General features: G+C 45.2%; 1 long non-coding RNA gene across 2 annotated transcripts in view; it reads right to left on the bottom strand.

The window, feature by feature from the left end:
• Positions 1-1,583: 1,583 nt before the first annotated feature.
• LOC140723839 (uncharacterized) overlaps positions 1,584-20,814 on the bottom strand; it is a 30,080-nt gene continuing 10,849 nt past the window's right edge. The window contains exon 3 of one of the 2 annotated variants that reach the window (XR_012097981.1): positions 1,584-1,723. This is a non-coding gene — a long non-coding RNA (uncharacterized lncRNA). The remainder of the gene's footprint in view (positions 1,724-20,814) is intronic. The other variant, XR_012097982.1, reaches the window with a different exon arrangement.

Below are 20,814 nucleotides of genomic sequence, written 5' to 3'. Positions count from 1 at the left end.
AAGTTACCATTCAATGTATTTCTTAGTAAACTATTTAAGAACTTTTTAAAACTATTTATTAATGCTTTTTGAGAGGGTGATTTTATATGCATATTTATATTGAGTTAAGTATTGTATGTAATTAGTTTTGCTACAATAAGTGTATGGGACATTGGAAAAATGTTGAATTTCCCCATGGGGATGAATAAAGTATCTATCTATCTATCTAGGTGTAAATATATATTTCCCAAACTTAGCTGGTAAATGATGCAGTCTTACGCTGGTGTGGTAAGGATATTTAGTTCAGTTCACGGGATTGAAGTGAGTGAGAGATCTGGGATCCAAACAGGTGTTGTCGACCCTCTTCCGATGTCCACCAAATCTTCCAAGTTAGCCAAACATGACCAACTTAAGAGCACGGTCTTCAAGTGACAATCTACCAACCCAGGCAAGGGTTTCTAGCAGATTTCACAGGGTCGCTCTTACACGCACTAATAGTCACAGACTGATTCCTCTTAACTGATCCTCAACCTCCCCCCCCCACCCCCCGTGGGCATTTAAAACTTCAGTGACAACTCTTCCCACTAGCCTTCGTGTGTCTGCCTGTCCTAAAAAACAAACAGCAACACTCCTTTAAATACCATTGTGCTGAACACCAGCTGTCCATCATGCAGGCCCTCCGCTCTATCTGTCTCTGTAACAAGCTGCTTGTGCTCTTCTCTCTCTCTCTTTTACAGACATGGTTCTTGGAGGCACAGTCCATAATCACAGGTCTAATAATACCATTGTTCAGCATATATTCAATTTCTTGCTCAACCAATTTACACTTTTCTACCTTCATGCAATATGGGTGTTGTTTAATCAGTTTGGCTGGTCCGAAATCTACGTCGTGTACTGAGACCGCGGTTTGCTTGGGAACATTGGGAAATAAACCTTTAAACTTCAGAATTAATTTCTTCAGCTGTTGTTGTTGCTTTGGCTGCAGATGAGCCAACTTATTATCAATGTTTTCTTGAACAACCGAGTTCATTAGCCTAACTGGGACCGTGTTTGGCTTGTGAAAAGTCTCAGATGAGTTAATTGTTTCATTCTCAGGGTTGCCAGATTCATATGTTTTGATAATAAAACCCACAGATGGTGCCTGCTTGTCAAAATAAGTCTGTATCGTATTTATGTGTAGCACCTGTGTTGGTTTGCATCGGTCGGGTGTCTTAATAACATAATTCACATCATTAACGAGAGACTGTTTCATACGGTCCACTGAATTTCGCCTTAACTGGATTCATCCACATTGGAAATAAGGCAACCACCTCACCCCCCACCTGGTATTTTCTTTCACAAGCCTGCTTATCAAACCAAAACTTCATTTTGCTTTGAGAAATCTATAAGTTTTGTCTTGCTAGGCTACAGGACTGGTGTAGTTTGTTTTTGAACTTCAAAACATAGTCTAAGAAGTTAACATGTACATCCCATCAATCCACTGTTCCTTTAACAAGGTCAAAGGTCCCCTCACGCAGTGACCAAATAAAAATTCAAATGGAATAAAGCCCAGTGATTCCTGTACTGACTCTCTTACTGTGAACAAAAACAGATATATTCCTTCATCCCAGTATTTTCCATTTTCAACACAGTATGTCTTATTCATTGTTTTGAGGGTGGAATGAAATCTATCTAAAGCCCCTTGTGATTCCGGATGGTATGCAGATGATGTAATTCATTTAGCTCCCAGTTCATAAACCACCTGCTGGAATAAACCAGATGTAAAATTACTTCCTTGATCAGTCTGGATTGCTTTAGGCAAACCAAATAGAGTAAAAAAACTTAGTAAGAGCCTTTGTCACAGTTTGAGCTTTAATATTCCTGAGAGGTTTTGCCTCTGGGAATCTGGATGAGGTACTCATAATAGTTAGCAAATACCGATGGCCAGCTTTAGTCTTTGCCAATGGGCCAATACAATCCACTATAACTTTGGAAAAGGGTTCACTGAATGCAGGTATAGGCCGGAGTGGGGCCACTGGGGTGACCTGATTAGGTTTATCCACAACTTGACAAGTGTGACAGGCTCTGCAAAAGATCACAACATCTTTCCTCAAATTAGGCCAGTAAAGTTCGTTCATAATCCTTTTTACAGTTTAATTCACTCCAAAATGGCCACCTAAGGACATACTGTGGGGCGAAGTTAAAGTTTACAGGACTGAAAATTTAGGAACTACAAATTGGTGAACAATTGCCCATTTCTCACTCACAGGTGTAGCAGGTGGCATCCACTTCCTCATTAACACTCCATCCTTGGGATAATACCCGACTGGCACTTTCTTAATCTCATCATCAGAGAGAGCTGTTTCTTTTAAAGCTTCAATCTCAGGGTCTCGGTTCTGTTCTGCTATAAACTCCTTCCTAGACAGGGATAACTCTTTCTCATCAGACTGTCTACATGAATCCTGTTGAAACAATGACGACAGAAAAGTCCCTGACAAGTCAGCATAATTTGAATCCCAATTTTGGCTATCACTGGTATCAGAATCATGCTGCACAGAACTGTCTGCGTCGGCAGACTTTTTAGCCATACTGTGAGTTACTGCGCAGGAAGGATAAATGTTAAAATCCATCTGAGGGTCGTCAGTGGTTGGCTTAGTTGTCAACTGCACTACAGGAACAACTTTACCATCTGCCAGGTCATTCCCTAACAGCAAAGTAACATCTTCCACCAGTAAACTGGAGCACAATCTGATCTTAACAGGTCTGGAAACCAACCCTGACTGTAAAGGTACCTTGGGCAATGGCACAAAAACCACGCCGCCCCCAATACCTTTAATAAGATTTACCTCACCAGTGTCTGTCTTATCACCAAACTTTAGAACGCTGTCTCATATAAGTGACTGAGAAGCCTCAGCATCTTGAAGAATTTTCACTGGTACCTTCGTAGACACTTCCTTTACTAATACAAACCCATCGGACATAAAATATTCAAATCCCTTCTTAACTCGGTCAGACCTCTCAGTACTTAACTGAGTCTCAACAGAATGTTCAGAACCCTGTGGGGTTATAGGTGCTTCAACATACTGAACACAGGCATTTGGGACTGCCTCCTTTTTCTTTTTCTTCTTCAGGATAGAACAGTTAGCCATCATATGGCAGCTTCTTACAATAGTAACAAGTAAGACCAGAATATTTCTCCTTCAACCGCTTCCCTACATCCTTACTCGTGTCACTAGTCCCAGCTTTAATTTCTGGTTTACCCTGGTGATCGCTGCTACTCTTTTTGGAAACTCTTATTCTGGGTAAATTTAACATTATGAGTTAAAGCGAACTCATCTGCTAATCTAGCAGACTCCTGCAATGTAGCAGCATCCTTTTCATCAAAATACGTCTTTATGTCATCAGGGACGCACCTTTTGAATTCTTCAATTACAACCAACTCTTTCAAGCTGTTAAAATCATCATTTATATTTTAATATCTGCACCAGCCAAAACACAAACTTCTCACAAGAAAATTCCATATAAGTCTGGTTCACACATTTCCTTGAATTTCTAAACTTTTGCCTGTATGATTCTGAGACCAACTTGTAAGTTTGAGCACAGCCTGTTTCACTATGTCATAATCAGCTGCTTCATCAACTGTCAAAGCAGAATAGGCTTGCTGAGCCTTCCCCTCAATTACACATTGTAAGAGAATAGGCCAACCATTTTTGGCCACTTTAAACTCTGAGCAACCTTCTCAAAATGCTGAAAGTATTTATCAACCTCTGCCTCGTCAAGTGGAGGTACCAATTTAACTTCCTGACTGTCCTCAAACTTATCACCAGTGTCTAACGCTAGACCCCTTTGCTGCAATCTCTCTATCTTTTCCAGCTCGAACACCCTCTGTCTTTCCGCTTCCTCCCTCTGTTTTTCTGCCTCTCTAGCCTCAAACTGCCTCTGCCTTTCCGCAGCCTCCATCTTTAATTTTTCTAACTTGTAATGGAGCTCAAGCTCACTAGGATTACTTTCAGGAAACACCTCCAAATCCTCCACTTTAAACACGCCTCAGATACATGATGTTCAGCTATAATCCTCTGCATCTGTGCCTTCCTCATTGTCAATTTCACCGTAGCAAGTTTAAACCTTTTCACAATACACAACAACACGATCCTTCTGGCGTCCTCTAATGCCTCAGAGGTTGGTGCTTCCAGACATTTATCAACATCCATTGCTGCTGATTTTGCAGACAAATAAATCGAAAGGGATTTCCCCAATGAAATCAATAATTAATTAATCAACACGCCCTCAAATTTGTTCATATCCCAGATGCAGGCCCCAATTTTGTTATGAACAAATATTTAGAAACTAAAGCTTTAGAAATTAACCAGCAACTAGACTACTCCTGGAGTCTAGTTTTGATGTTAAAACCACTATCTTTACTAGTATCTACTTATAATAAAGTAAATTAAGCAAGATAAACAAAAGTTAACAGTGTTATGTGTATATATGTGTGTGTAAATTGTTACGTACCCCAAAACTGGGTCACTTACCAGCAAAGATAGAGAGGTCCGTTGAAGTCTGATGGTACTATTTTTAACAGTATTTATTGATAAAAATACACAAAAATAATATCAATGCAAACATACAGATAATATACATCGTCAATACTAAATCTAAAAGCGCAGGTATAATAATAATCAATCAGAAATAACTCTATCGTTGTGTAGGGGATAATGTATTGTCCGATGGAAATATAAAAGTCACTCAAGTTCATGCAGGCTGCAGCCTTTTGTTGGAGTCAAGAGAGACAGATGTTTTAAACTTGCCTGCTTTCCTTTTTATGTCGATCCTTCGAGAGTTCCGTTTTTGTAGTCGGTCCTTTAGCTAAGCCGTTCTGTGGAAAACTCGTCATCCGAGCAAGGATGGACACACACACAAGTCACCACCGGCAGTCGCTATTAAACGCTGTCATGGGATTTCTATCGTTTCTCCTGGTGCGTCTAAAGGGGTTGTTCCCCAGACCCTCTTTTATCCTTACTCAGGGGGTCTCAGATGTCAATCAGGTTGGGATGATGCAATCCCTCAGCCAGCCCCCTCGGCTCATTCCCTGAGGACTTCAAATAAATACTACAGTACTCAATACACAATTCTGTCTCCAAGAGACAATGGCCGTTTCCCGTGGCTTTGTATCGCTGAGGGGCCAGGACATTCCAAACCCCATGTGGATTCTGCGTGTCTTTCTCTCATTTCCTGCGTCTCCTGACCTGAATTAATAGCGATCTTGCGATTCACAAAAAGGTGGGGGCTACTTTGTACCCTTCAGCCCCTCAGAGTTGGGGCACAGGCGTAACAAAATATAACTCCCAAACTATTGAGCTCGCGGGAAACAAGGCTTAGAGTCTTGAGATGGTAAAGTATGGAAGTTCAGTTCATCCACGGAATAGGTGATGAGAGAGAGATATTTGTAATCCAGGGTAAATGTCGAGAGAAGGCAATTACGTCGATTTCCAAAGGTTCCATTGTGGTGAAACGAGAGAACAGTTGCTGTAGATTTTATGCTTCATCGTTTCAAATCCACATACGAATTATCACCGAAAGTGACTCGTCACAAGGGGTATCGCCTTCAAGTGAATTATCACACCACACCCAGCCAAGCGTTAACACATAAGTAGTCTTCACAGGATACCCCAAATCCGATCCACACCTATGGATCAAATGAGGTGATAACCACACATTCGATGTATGGTGAATCAACACTTAACCCACCCTTGTGGTCATAGGAAAGCTCTAAACAGTGACCCTTGGCTACTAGTTCCCTGGTTTCGATCCTTCCATTTTTCCTCCTTCATCTCCGCCTGACTCTGAGTGTCTGAGTCCTCGGTTAAAACTAAACAAGCTGTGAGCGATGTAAACAAGCTGCAAGCCCGACTGATTTGCCTTCTTAATCACTCTCTCTCTTAAAATGAATGTCCTCAGCAAGCAAAAGCAAGGAATTAATAAGAATGTGAACTGACTGGTGTGCCAGTAGTTGGGATGACTGAGTGAATCCTTTCCAACATTCTGAGCAGGTGAATAGTTCAGAATGTGTGAACTGACTGGTGTTTCTGTAGGGTGGAGGACTGAGTGAATCCCTTCCCACAGACTGAGCAGGTGAACGGTTTCTCCCCAGTGTGAACTCGCTGATGTACCTTCAGTTTAGATGATTGAGTGAATCCCTTCCCACAGACTGAGCAGGTGAACGGTTTCTCCCCGGTGTGAACTGACTGATGTCTCTGCAGGTTGGATGAATCAGTGAATCTCTTCCCACATTCTGAGCAGGTGAATGGCTTCTCCCCAGTGTGAACTCGCTGGTGTGTCAGTAGGTGAAATGACCGAGTGAATCCCTTCCCACAGACTGAGCAGGTGAATGGCCACTCCCCAGTGTGAACCACCTGATGTAACTTCAGTTTAGATGAGAAAGTGAATCCCTTCCCACAGACTGAGCAGGTGAACGGTTTCTCCCCGGTGTGAACTGACTGATGTCTCTGCAGGTTGGATGAATCAGTGAATCTCTTCCCACAGACTGAGCAGGTGAATGGCTTCTCCCCAGTGTGAACTCGCTGGTGTGTCAGTAGGTGAAATGACCGAGTGAATCCCTTCCCACAGACTGAGCAGGTGAATGGCTTCTCCCCAGTGTGAACTTTCTGGTGACTCTGTAGGGTGGATGAATCAGTGAATCTCTTCCCACATTCTGAGCAGGTGAATGGCTTGTCCCCAGTGTGAACTTTCTGGTGACTCTGTAGGGTGGATGAATCAGTGAATCTCTTCCCACATTCTGAGCAGGTGAATGGCTTCTCTCCAGTGTGAACACGCTGGTGTCTCTGTAGGTGGGATGACTGAGTAAATCCCTTCCCGCAGACTGAGCAGGTGAATGGCTTCTCCCCAGTGTGAACTCGCTGGTGTGTCAGTAGGCTGGAAGAGTTGATGAATCTCTTCTCACAGACTGAGCAGTTGAATGGCTTCTCCCCAGTGTGAACTCGCTGGTGTCTCACTAGTTTCGATGCCAAAGTGAATCCCTTCCCACAGTCTGAGCAGGTAAACGGCCGCTCCCCGGTGTGAACTCGCTGGTGAGCCATTAGGTCAAATGACCGAGTGAATCCCTTCCCACAGTCTGAGCAGATGAACAGCTTCTCCCCAGTGTGAACATGCTGATGACTCTGCAGGCTGGATAACCGAGTGAATTTCTTCCCACAGTCTGAGCAGATGAATGGCTTCTCCCCAGTGTGAACTCGCTGATGACTCTTCAGGTTGGATGACTGAGTGAATCCGATCCCACAGACTGAGCAGGTGAACGGCCTCTCTCCAGTGTGAACTTGCTGGTGTCTCTGTAGGGTGGATGAATCAATGAATCCCTTCCCACATTCTGAGCAGGTGAAAGGCTTCTCCCCAGTGTGAACTCGCTGATGTATCTGTAGGTGGGATGACTGTGTGAATCCCTTCCCACAGACCGAGCAGGTGAACGGCTTCTCCCCAGTGTGAACTCGCTGGTGTGTCAGTAGGTGAGATGACAAAGTGAATCCCTTCCCACAGTCTGAGCAGGTGAATGGCTTCTCCCCAGTGTGAACTCGCTGGTGACTCTGTAGGGTGGATGACCGAGTGAATCTCATCCCACAGTCCGAGCAAGTGAATGGCCGCACCCCGGTCTGTACTCGCTGGTGTGCCATCAGGTCAGATGACCGAGTGAATCCTTTCCCAGAAATTCAGCAGATGACCAGCTTCTGACTGGTGTGTCCACAGGTGGGTTGACAGACTAAGTGCTTTCTTACACACAGAACAGGTGAATGACCTTGCCCAGTGTGAACTTGCTGATGTACCTTCAGTTGAGATGACTGACTGAATCCATTCCCAATGTCTGAGCAGAAGAATGGGCTCTCCCCTGTGTAAAATGACGGGCGTGCCAGTTGGTCAAATGACTGAGTGAATCCTGCCCCGTAGTCTGATCAGGTAGGAGGGTCGATTGAATCCCTTGCTTCACTTCTTAATTATCTAGACAGAGACAGCAAAACTGGTGTGCCATGTCTGAGCTTCCGGGAGACAAATTCCTTCTCGTTTTTAACCTGTAAAAAGATTTACAAAATCCATCACTGGGTGTAGGACAACACTTCGGATGAGATTACTTGAGTTGCCAAGGTCTGATCCAGCATCACACTGTTACAGTGAGGTTCCACCCAAGTTGCACAGAGAAATCATCTTCTAACTGGGCACAGTGCTGGTATCTGGGATAACCATCAATTCCCTGATGCTCTTCTTGTTTCTATAGGAATGGGGCATTTCTGCGGTCTCCAATTTGTGCCTTGGCTCAGTTTGTCTCCCTCCATTGGTATTATTCCCTGTTCCTGCTGAGCTGCATGGGTGCCTGGCCACACAGTAACTGAAAAATTCTCACACAAATAGTCTTTCTTGACGTGCCGCTGGGATTTTCTTATATGTATTATTAACTTAAAGTGCCACAGTTTTAATGCCTTATAAAAATTTCTTGCTGAGATCAATGGTTGGTCCGCACAGCTGTTAAAGGCTCTTACAGAAAAGTACCAACAAAGAAACAGGCCCTTTGGGCTATCTAGCTTGTGCTAAACTATTTAAACTCCCCACTCCCACACCCCTACCATTCAGGTACCTACACAAAACTCCTTAAATGTTGAAATCCAGCTCGCATTCACCATTTGTGTTGGCTGCTCATTCCACACCCAGATGACCATCTGTGTGAAGAAGTTTCCCCTCATGTTCCCCTTAACATTTCACCTTTCACCCTTAACCCATGGCCTCTGGTTGTAGTTCCACACCATCTCCGTGGTTAAAGCCAGCTTGCATTTTATCTATGCCCTTCTATCACAATCAAATCTCCCCTCAATCTTCTACATTCCAAGGAATAAAGTCCTAACCTGTTCAATCTTTCCTCGTAACCCAAGTCCTCCAGACCTGACAAGATCCTTGTGAATTTTCTCTGAACTCTCGGAACCTCTTTTACAACTTTCATCTATCTACTGTTGTCAGTGCTTTGGTTCATGATGGCCAATGGGCTGAAATCTTTCTTTCCATCTCTACCTAACTGTGATACCACTTTCAGTGAATTACAGACTTGTATTCCCAGGTCCCTTTCCTCTACAACACTCCTCAGTGCCCAACCAGTCACTGTGTAAGACCTACACTGGTAGGTCCTACCAAAGTGCAACACCTCACACTTGTCTGCATTAAATTCCATTTTCCATTTCGCAAACCATTTTTCCAGCTGGTCCGGATCGCACTGTAAGCCATGATAGTCTTCCTCGCTGTCCACTACACCCCAATCTTGGTGTCATCCACAAATTTACTGATCCAGTTAACCACACTATCATCCAGACTACTGATATAGATGACAAACAACAACAGATCAAGCACTGATCCCTATGACACACAACTAGTCACAGGCCTCCAGTCAGAGAGGCAACCATCTTCTACCACACTCTGGCTTCTCCCAAAGCCAGTGTCTCGTCCAATTTACTATCTCATCTTGAATGCTGAGTGACTGAACCTTCTTGACCCTCCTCCCAAATGAGACTTTGTCAAGTGCCTTGCTGAAGTCCATGTAGACAACATCCACTGCCTTGCCTTCATCCAATTTCCTGATAACTTCCTCGAGAAACTCTATAAGATTGGTGAGCCATGAACTACCAAGCTCAAAGTCATGTTGTCTATCCTTAATCAATTCACATCTATCCAAATACTTATATATCCAGTTCCTGCACATAAGTTCCAATAACTTTCCCCCTACTGATGTCAAGCACACCAATGTACAATTTCTTGGTTTATTTTTAGAGCCTTTCTTGAACAGCGGAACAACATTGGTTGTCCTCCAATCCTCCAGTACCTCACCTGTCACTAAGGATGATTTAAATATCTGTGCTTGGGCCCCGACAACTTCTGCACTTGTCTTCCAAAGGGTCCCAGGGAACAATTTGTCAGGCCCTGGGGATTTATCCATGGCAATTTGCTTTCAGACGGCAAACACCTCCACCTCTGTAATCTGTACAGGGTCCATGAAGTTGATGCTGCTTTGCCTCACTTCTATAGACTCTGTGTCCACCTCCTGAGTAAATACGAATGCAGAAAAAATCTCCCCCATCTATTTTGTCTCCTCATACGGATTACCATTCTGATTTTGTAAAGGATTAATTTTTTCCCTTGCAATCTTTTTGCTCTTAACATATCTGCAGAATCCATGAGGATTCTCCTTCACCTTGTCTGCTGGGGCAGCCTCATGCCTTCTTTCATCAGTGTTCACTTGAATTTCCTGTATCTCACAAGTAGCCCATTTGTTCCTATCTGCCTGTATGCACCTCCTTTTTATTGATCTGGGAGATGAAAACCAAAGGGGTGATAGAGCTGCATGGTGGGGGGTGGGGGTAAGGGGGGGTTAAACTAACGTCTCAGGGGGAATGGATGCCTGAATAACAGAACAGATAGTGGAGGTGTTGTGGAGACAGGTGTTGTTCAGACCTCAGACAAGGTCAGGAATGAAAAACGTTGAGCATGGTGCAGTGAATATGCTGAACCCTGTATATCTCAATGCAAGGAACATGATAGGAAAGGTGGATGTGTTCAGGGAATGGATCAACACCTGGAATTAAGATAGTAGGATCTGGCAACTGTGGACTGGGACAGGCTGCTTTATGGCAAAGGTGTGCTTGGTAAGTGGGAGTCCTTCAAAGTGAAATTTTGAAAGTACAAAGCGGGTATGTGCTTGTCAGAATAAAAGGTAAAGATAGAAACTGCAGGGAACCTTGGATTTCAAGAGATATTGAGACCCTGGTGAAGCACAAAATGGAGTTTCATAACAGGGATAGGCAGGCAGGTTCTTATGAAGTATAAAAAATACAAGAGAACACATAAGAGATAAGTCAGGATGGCTAAAAGAAGGCATGAGGTTGCCATTGCAGAAAAGATTAATCATCAGGGATTCCAGAGATAGATTAAGAGCAAAAGGATTTTAAGGCACAAAGTTGGTTCTCTGTAAGACCAGAATGGCAATCCACGTATGGAACCAAAGCAGATGGGAGAGATCTTAAATATGTTTTCATCTCTATTTACTCAGGAGATGGACAAAGGTTCTATTGGAGTGTGAAAATGCCACATTAAAATCGTGGACCCTGTACAGATTAAAGAAGAGATGTTATTTCACTGTTCAATATAGATCATTGAGCATAGAAATCTACATCATATTCCAGGCCATTCAGCCTATAATGTTGTGCCAACCACGTAACTTACTCCAGAAAGTGCCTAGAATTTTCCTAGCACAGAGCCCTCTATTTCTCTAAGCTCCATGTGCCTATGTAAGAGGCTGTTAAAAAACCCTATTGTATCTGCCTCAACCACCACTGCTGGCAGTGGATTGCACACACACACTATTTTCTAAGTAAAAAACTTACCCTTGCCATCCCCTCGGTAACTATTTCCAAGCACCTTAAAACTATGCCCCCTCGTGTTAGTCATTTCAACCCTGGGGGTAAAACCTCTGGCTATCCACACGATCAATGCCCCTCATCACTTTATAGCCCTAAAAAAGGGTCTAAACATCAGAAAGTAAATTATACATTGCTTTGAGGATCTGTTAGAATTATGAGGGTATAGAGAGGGTAAATGCAAACAGCTTTTTCCACTGAGGTTGGGTAGGATGACAACCAGAGGTCATGGGTAAGTGGGGAAGGTGAAAATTTAATGGGAACATTTGGGAAACCTCTTTAATGAAATGGTCGTGAGAGTGTGGAATGAGACGCCAGCAAAAGTGGTGAATATAAGCCCAGTTTCAACAATAAGAGAAGTTTGATAAGTACTTGGATGGTAGGGGCATGAAGGGTGATTGACCAAGTGCAAGTAGTTGCATTAGACAGCTTAAATGTGTTCTCGGCATTGACTAGGTGGGCTAAACAGCCTGTTTCTGTACTGAACTTCTCCATGTTTCTATGACAGAGAAGCTGGCCAAACTTGTAAGGGGAAAGGTAGGAGTGACAATGGAGCAGCAATGGCTGGAGTTTCTGGGAGCAATTCGGGAGCTGAGTGATCGATACATCCCAAAGAAGTGGAAGCATTGGAAAGGCAGAATGACACAACCATGGCTGAAATGAGAAGCCAAAACCAACATAAAAACCAAAGAGAGAGCAAACAAAAGAGCAAAAACTATTGGGAAGCTTTTAGAAACCAACAGAAGATGACAAAAAAAAAGTCAGATGAGCTCGCATGGATTTATGATTTGTAGTCATTAATGAGTCTTGGTAGCACCCAACTGTCTGAGGCATTCAGAAGAATAAAATATCCGGGGCCTCAATATCTCTTGAAAACCAAGGTTCCCTGCATCAGTTACCTTTCAACTATTTTGACAGGCACATACAAACTCAACACCCTCAAAATTTCACTTCTGAAGCCCTCACACTTACCAAGAACTCCTTGGCCAGAAAACAGCCTGTCGCAAACCACACTTGTCAGATCCTTTCTGGTACCATCAAAATTGACCTTTCTCCAATTTAGAATATCAATCCATGGTCCAGACCTCTCTTTTTCCATATTTACTTTTGAATCTCATGGCATTATGATCACTAATTTCTGTCATCAGCCCTGGATCATTTCCTAACAGCTTATTGCACACTTCTACGTCGGGATTCCTACGCACTGATTAAGGGCACATTTGACAAACTTTACCCCATTTAGTCCTTTTACAGTCCTAGTCAATATATGGAAAGTTAAAATCACTTACTGCATCAACCTTTGTTTCTTGGCATGGTCTGCGATCTCTCTACAAATTTGTTCCTCTAAATCCCTCAGACTATTGGATGCAACAAAGTCCCAATAATGGCTACAATATCGTAATTCCCTGTCCTGAGCTCATCTGGCTTTCCTACGATGCTTCTTGCATTGTGATATACACAGCTCAGCACATTCATCGCACCATGCTCAGCCATTTGATTGCTGACCCCATCTGAGGTCTGAACAACTTCTGACCAAGCCTGTAAAGATGGGAATCTGTCCCCCCAGTTTAACTCCCTACTGCTCCAATACTTACCAACTAAGTTAGCCAACAAGATTAAAACAAATAATATGGATTGGCCTGACAGTGACCAAAATTGAATGTGACGAGCTTTGACATATTGTTGGGACCTGACTTTCAAATCCCAATCAACCCTGAAGGGAATTAATATTAAAGGTGAAGATGTTCAGTGGGAAGAAGGATGTGAGAGGGCTATATCTGGGGATCAGAGATGGGAACAAAAACCTACCAAGGGACAGGTGGGGACAACAACCCGTTTTCAAATTAACAAGCAAGGATGCTTCCTGCCGTGAGTACCACCCCTCAGGAAGAGCCCGATGGAACATTGCAAGTTGCTGGAATTCCAATTCCGTTTGTGATTGATATGCCGGCAACCACAACCACTCTCAATCAGGAAATTATATCGGAAAATGGATTCCAGCTATCAAACACTACAATCACTCTGTCTGGGTTCGAAGGCACGGAACGCACGTATTCACATACACAGCCACTACAGGTGTAATTCCAGGGGGATTGAGAAACGCCAGTATTATGCACCCCTCTAGGGACAAAGTTCCCAGTCACATTAGAGAGGTTAAAGGAAGAGAGAACAGTGCATTACTGGCCGAAGTTCCGGATTTCCTTTGGCGACAGACAGGACAGGTGGTTCCCCATACCACCGTGAGGGTTTGCCTTGGGTTCAAGCCAAAGAGCCTAGGGTTCCTTGCCTACACCCTGATGAAACAAGCCTCCAGCACCGAGGGAGGCTGGCCAGACTTGGCCGCATGCCAACTCTGATACTAGAAGGACTCGGGTGAAGACAGGACATCTGGTAAGACACTCTTTTAATATTGACCGAACCCAAGAGGCTGTACCCCATCTCTGGGCAATCTCAGGCCATGAAATTGGCCTTGCTTGTTAATTTCTAAAACTGCCCCCCATCCGGATCACCATGAAAGAAGGACAGACTCTCCCATCCACTCTGCAATATCCCCTCAAGCCCGAGAACTGGAATGTTTTATGAGAATGGAAGCCCTTTTGTGGATCCAGCAGGGAAACAATATTCTGGCGATGCGATAGTGACAGACAGTGAAGTAATTGAGCAGGCCTCTTTTGAAGCAGCTGTCTCGTCCAGAAGGCTGAGCCGTTTGCTCTGACTTGTGCCTGTATCCTAGCAACAGATAAAAGTGCGAACAATTACACGGACTCCCGTTATGCATTTGGAGTTGTACATGACTACCGGGCTGTCTGGGAACATGGGAATTCCTGCTTTGCTCTGGCCACCCCATTAGTAATGCCTCCTTTGTAAACAACTTACTCACCGCTCAACAGCTACCTTGAGTTTTGGCTATTATTAAATGTGCGGCCCACACCCGCATGGCCAACCAGGTCACTAAACTCAATGCTTTAGCAGATTAGACAGCGAAAAGTGCTGCACAATCCTCGATAGTTGTAGTCTCCTCGGGTTCCCATCAAGCAATCCTCCGTGACTCAAGCAGAACGGGTTTGCCAGACATGTGGGAGGTACGTACTTTTCAGGGGGACGCCTCTGAGGAGGAGTGCAAGCTGTAGTTCCAGATGGGGTGCCAGAAAGACCCCGACCGAGGTTTCTGGATCACCCCAGCGGGACAGGTTTGTGTTCCTACACAGTTTTTACCTATATTAGTCAATTATGCACACACCTGGAAAAGGAGGGAATGGTTGTTAACCTGCACACCGGGTACGACTCCCTTGACCATTTTCGTGTCTACAATTTGATGTTACTGAATTGCCTAGAGTGCATTGCTATAGATACTGCTTAGTTATTATAGATGCATTTAATAGATGGATTGAAGCTATTCCAACCACCAATAATACTGTTATGACTGTTGTGAAGGTATTATTACGGGATATAATTCCCAGGTACGGCCTGCCAGAGATGCTGAACTCTGACAATGGTCCACATTTTGTGGCTAAAGCAAGTGAAGGGGTGTGTAACAAGCTAGCTATCAAGCAACAATTCCAGTGTGTACACCACCCACGGGCCACTGGCTTAGTGGAAAGAGTCAGTGGCACTCTGAAGAGTAAATTGGCCAAACTAACAGCGGAGACTGGACTCACTTGGTTGAAGGTCCCACTGTTAGACCTATTCTACATGAGGGTCACCCCACAGGGGAAAACAGTGTTGTCACCAGCTGAAATCATTTATGGACGGCCCATGAGGACACCCTGTGGACCAAGACCTTGTGTAACATTGTTCCCAGAAAGTCTACCAGGTAAATTGGATATGCATACCCTCGGGGAAGAGATGGGGAAATACATATGCCAACTAAACAAAATTTTCCAAACATTACATTCACAGGTACTACAGGCTTACAAGGAAGAGAACCACCCCGCAGAGAGGAGTGACTATCCCACCCTAGAACCTGGGAATTTTGTCCTGACCAAGAACTGGGATTGAGGGAAACTCAGACCTCGGTGGAGAGGACCATATTAGGTGCTACTGACCACTCCACGGCTCTGAGACTGAAGGGGCAATCTCGGTGGATACATCAAACAGACTACAATCGTGTTACTGAAGGAACAGAGTAGAAGGACTCTCTCGGACTAAAGGAAAAAGTATTGGTTGATCGTGGTGTGATGAACCACTAGGCTTCTTGTCATTTTAAGAGAGAGTGCCTGAGTGACGTCAGCCGCCGGCTTTCTCGGCTCCTGTTTGATTCTTACTGAGAGAGAGGGAGGGGTGGAACTATTTGACTCTGCAGCGTGCTTACACTTGCTCACAGCTTGTGTTCACATAGCTCGCAGTTTGCTTTATTTAAGCAAGGACAGTCAGAGACAGACAGTCAGATGGAGAGAAAGAAAGAAGATGGAAGGTTCGAAACAAAGGACCTAGTTGCCGAAGTTCACTGTTTGAACTCTCCTGTGCCCACAAGGGTGGGTTGATTATTGATCCAGCAAATATCTGGAAAATACCTGAGGAGGAAGGTAAAGCTGCGTGAGCGCGGGTGACGTCAGTGGCAAGCGCGGGCTTTCAAAAGCGACCCACTTTCAGGAGCGGGAGTAAGGAGTGCTTGTGATCGACATACGACTGGAGATCGGAGGATCAGTCGTTGTAGGTAGGCCAAGACCCTCGGACCTACCTGGAAAATACCTGAGGAGGAAGGTAAAGCTGTGCAAGCGCGGGTGATGTCAGTGGTGAGCGCGGGCTTTAAAAAGCGACCCACTTTCAGGAGCGGGCAGTGTCAGTGCGGGCAGCGGAGTGCGCAGGAGCAGAGTGCTGGGCTTTGGCTCAGCGGGCTTCGGCGCAAGAGGACTTCGGCAAGAAGCCTGCTTTTCATTTATTCTGACTAATCTGGGATCAGGTAATGGGGGAGACGGTTAGAGCAGTGGTGTGCTCCGTATGCAGTATGTGGGAGGTCAGGGTCAACACAGTTGTTCCTGATGACCACACCTGCAATAGGTGCATCCAGCTGCAGCTCCTATCAGACCGAGTTAGGGAATTGGAGCAGGAGCTGGATAAACTACGGATCATTCGGGAGGCAGAGGCAGAGATAGATAAGAGTTATCGGGAGGCAGTCACACCGAAAAGACAGGAGGTAGGCAAATGGGTGACAGTCAAGAGAGGCAGGGGGAGCAGACAGAGAGAGAAAAGTACCCCTGTGGCCGTTCCCATCAAAAATAAGTATACCGTTTTGGATACTGTTGGTGGGGATGACCTACCAGGAACAAGCTGCAGTGGTCCTGTCTCTGGCACTGAAGTTGGACCCGCGACTAGGAAGGGCAGGAGGGAAGAGAAGAGAACAGTAGTGATAGGGGGTTCTATAGTCAGGGGGGCGGACAGGAGATTTTGTGGGGAAGATCGGGAGTCTCGGATGGTATGTTGCTTCCCTGGTGCCGGGGTCCGAGACATCTCAGATCGGGTGCAGTTTATTCTCAAGAGGGAAGGCAAGGATCTAAATGTTGTGGTCCATGTAGGGACCAATGACGTGGGTAGGATGAGTGAGGGGGTCCTGCGTAGGGAGTTAGGTGCGAAGCTGAAGAGCAGGACCTCCAGGGTAACAATCTCAGGATTGCTACCTGTGCCACGTGCGAGTGAGGCAAGGAACAGGAGGATTATAAAAATTAATACGTGGCTGAGAGGATGGTGCAGGAGGGAGGGATTCAGGTTTGTGGATAATTGGGCCTTATTCCAGGGAAGGTGGGATCTGTTCCGAAGGGAGGTTTACACCTGAACTGGAGCGGTACTAACATTCTTGCAGGGAAGTTTGCTAGAGCTTCTTGGGGGGGGTTTAAACTAAATTTGCAATGGGCGGGGATCCAGAATGTGAGAGAGGATAGCGAGAGGATGAATAAAGGACAGGTGGGGACTACACGGTTCCGGAATATTAAGTGTGTAGTAGAGGAAGGTGGGGCGGAACAAGTGATAAGGAGGACTCGTGTAGAGAGGGATGGTCTGACTGAACATGGAGTTAAATGTGTTGCAAGAATAAGTAAATGTAGGAAGGACAACAAAATTCTAGGGGCATATAGCCCGATGGGAGTTCGGGGAGCTGGGTTAAGCACAATAGGCAGCGATTCAAACAGAGAGAGGAGAAATGGGTTAAAAATTCTATATCTGAATGCACGAAGTGTCAGGAATAAGGCAGATGAGCTTGAAGCCCAGGTGCGAATGGGTAACTATGATGTTGCTGGGATAACGGAGACATGGCTGCAGGGAGATCAGACCTGGGAAATGAATGTACAAGGGTATACGTGCATGTGGCAAAGCTAATGTCGCAGTAGTTATGGGGGATTTCAACATGCAGGTGAACTGGGAGAATCAGGTTGGTGCTGGACCACAGGATAGGGAGTTTGTAGAGTGCCTACGGGATGCATTCTTGGAACAGCTTGTACCAGAGCCGACCAGGGACAAGACTATTCTGGATTTAGTGTTATGTAATGAACAGGATTTGATAAGCGATCTCGCAGAAAAGGAGCAATTAGGAGGTAGTGATCACAATATGATAAGCTTTTATCTGCAATTTGAGAAGGATAAGGGCAGCTCGGAGGTGTCAGTGTTGCAGATGAACAGGGGAAACTATGGAGCCATGAGGGAGGAGCTGGCCAAAGTTGACTGGATGGATAGCCTAGCAGAAAAGACAGTGGAATAACAATGGCAGGTATTCTTGGGAATAATGCACAAGGTGCAAAATCAGTTTATCCCCCAGAAAAGGAAGGATTCAAAGGGGGGAAAGGGGCCTCAGTGGTTGACAAAGGAAGTCAGAGACTGCATAGCATTAAAAAAAAGGAAATATGACAGAGCTAAGGTGAGTGGGTGGACAGATGATTGCGAAGCTTTTAAGGAACAACAGAACTTAACTAAAAAGACAATACGGGGAGAAAAAATGAGGTACGAACGCAAGCTAGCCAGGAATATAAAGGAAGATAGCAAAAGCTTTTTTTAGGTATGTGAAGAGAAAGAAGATAGTTAAGAACAATGTTGGGCCCCTGAAGAATGAATTGGGTGAAATTGTTATGGGAAACAGAGAAATGGCAGAAGAATTTAATGAGTACTTTAGATCTGTTTTCACTAAGGAAGACACAAGCAATCTCCCAGATGTCTGGATGGGCCAAGGACATAGGGTAACAGAGGAAATGAAACAGATTGACATTTGGAAGGAAACGGTGATGAGTAGACTGATGGGACTGAAGGCTGACAAATCCCCAGGTCCAGATGGTCTGCACCCTAGGGTACTAAGAAGGTGGCTCTGGAAATTGCGGATGCATTGGTAATCATTTTCCAATGTTCCTAAGATTCAGGGTCAGTTCCTGAGGATTGGAGAATGGCTAATGTTATCCCACTTTTTAAGAAAGGAGGGAGGGAGAAAACAGAGAACTCTCGACCTGTCAGCCTGACATCGGTGGTGGGAGAGATGCTAGAGTCCATTATTAAGGATGAAATAGAGGCATATCTAGATAGCAGTGATAGGATTGGGCCAAGCCAGCATGGATTTACCAAGGGTAAATCATGCTTGACTAATCTGTTGGAGTTTTTCGAGGATGTAACCAGGAAGTTAGACGGGGGAGATCCAGTGGATGTAGTGTACCTCGATTTTCAGAAGGCATTTGATAAGGTCCCACATAGAAGATTGGTGGATAAAATCAAAGCTCAGGGCATCGGGGGGAAGGCATTGACATGGATAGAAAACTGGTTGGCAGATAGAAAGTGTTAGGGTTAATGTTAGGGTTAATTCGAGACTGCCACTACAGGTCAGGAGTGGCTCGCGTGATATTAGGAGACAGGAGTACAAGGGAGGGAGGAAGCGAAACTGAGGATTCTGCTGCACCGAAACTGCTAGTGTCACGCGATTCAGTAAACAAAAGAAACAGGTAACTCGTGGGTGAATGGCATCGGGCCAATAAGGAGGACACAAGTGCCCGATATTACCAAATATGTACAACAAAGTTCGGCCTTACCAAATATGTGTAGCGAGGGGTTGGAATGGGGAAAAGGGGTATAAATAAGAACAGAATGTAAGGGGAAGGCAGAACGCGCCTTCTCCAGCGATGCTTGTGTACTCGCTGTGCCAGTTACGATTCTGCGATAAAGCCACGTTTCACTATAATCAGGTGTTGGTTGTCTCTCTTCCAAACGAACACAGGGCATAACCTGAGCCCAGCAATTGGTGACCCCGACGTGGGGAGGGAAGAGACAACACAGGCTGGCGGGTCCGACGGCAGACAACTTGCGGCCGCACCTCGATTAAGGTCAGGAAGTGCCTGTTATATCGAAGACTTCCACTAGATAGTTAAATTACTGAGTTAGATCTTGTCTGCTGACGGAACCTCACCAACCCCAAATTACCTTGGGAAAGTTCATTCCAGGTGCGGAATCGTGACTGGTAAGTACTTACTTTTTCTTATCCGTTTTAGCAGGATCCTCCGCCCGTGGAAAACCCCGCCGCCCACGAAGGGCATAAAAGTCTCAGAAGTGAGGAGGAGAAAAGTTACGCGGTACACCGTAGTGCACGGAGATACTGACGGCGCCTACCTTAGACTGGTTGTTAAGAGGAGAAATCTCCCACGCGAAGGTCAGGTTTTAAAAGGCGACTGTCCCACATTTGATCCTCTCCGTGTACTAGGGAGCCATGGAGCACTTCAACTTCAAGTTACCAAAACTCAGACATTTGCGTGTTGAGTAACAGAGTATATGAGAGTTTTTAGAAATATGGTAAAATTGATAACTGTGCGAGTTCAATAATCTAACAGTGAGCAGCCGCAGGGGTCGGACACCATCAAGGTAGGAGTGGAAGTGTTCCTCCGAGGCCCGGGGAAGCTCACCTGGAACGAAAAACGGTGGCATGGTCCATACCCTGTAACCGAGGTCTCCAACAGGGCATTAAAAGGTAAGAAGGGAGGGGGACAATAACTGGCATAATTTTCTCACTGCTCCAGATCCGCAAAAGGAAGCCAAATTAATCTAATTGAAACGATTGACGAAGAGGGCTCGGAGGAGGAAACGGGCAAGGATGAGTAACTGGATGTTGGGGTGGATAAGTATTGCCGCTCTCCTGGGACATCTCGTTCAGGGAGCGCCGGACCCCTGCGGGGCCAGAGTGATATTAGACGCCGACCCAAAGAGGGATAAAGTTTTTCTATTTAACCTTTGTGATGTGATTGACTGCTGGGGAGGTTCAGAAGCCGGATGGAAAGGATACGAAGTCTACATGTATCCCTTTGCGGCACTCGGACTAGGGTATCCACCCATCTATCCCAATAAACGAACGGCGGGAGGGCAGTGGTGTGCCTCTTGGGATGATGTTTGGTGGGGAATGGGGTGGACCAGACGGAAAGCTGACCAGGAGCCTGATAGAACT

This window comes from Hemitrygon akajei, unplaced genomic scaffold (genome assembly GCF_048418815.1).
Source record: "Hemitrygon akajei unplaced genomic scaffold, sHemAka1.3 Scf000140, whole genome shotgun sequence".
Taxonomy (NCBI): Eukaryota; Metazoa; Chordata; class Chondrichthyes; order Myliobatiformes; family Dasyatidae; genus Hemitrygon; species Hemitrygon akajei.
Note: the sequence above shows the minus strand (reverse complement) of the source record. Positions and strands in the feature narration are given on the sequence as shown.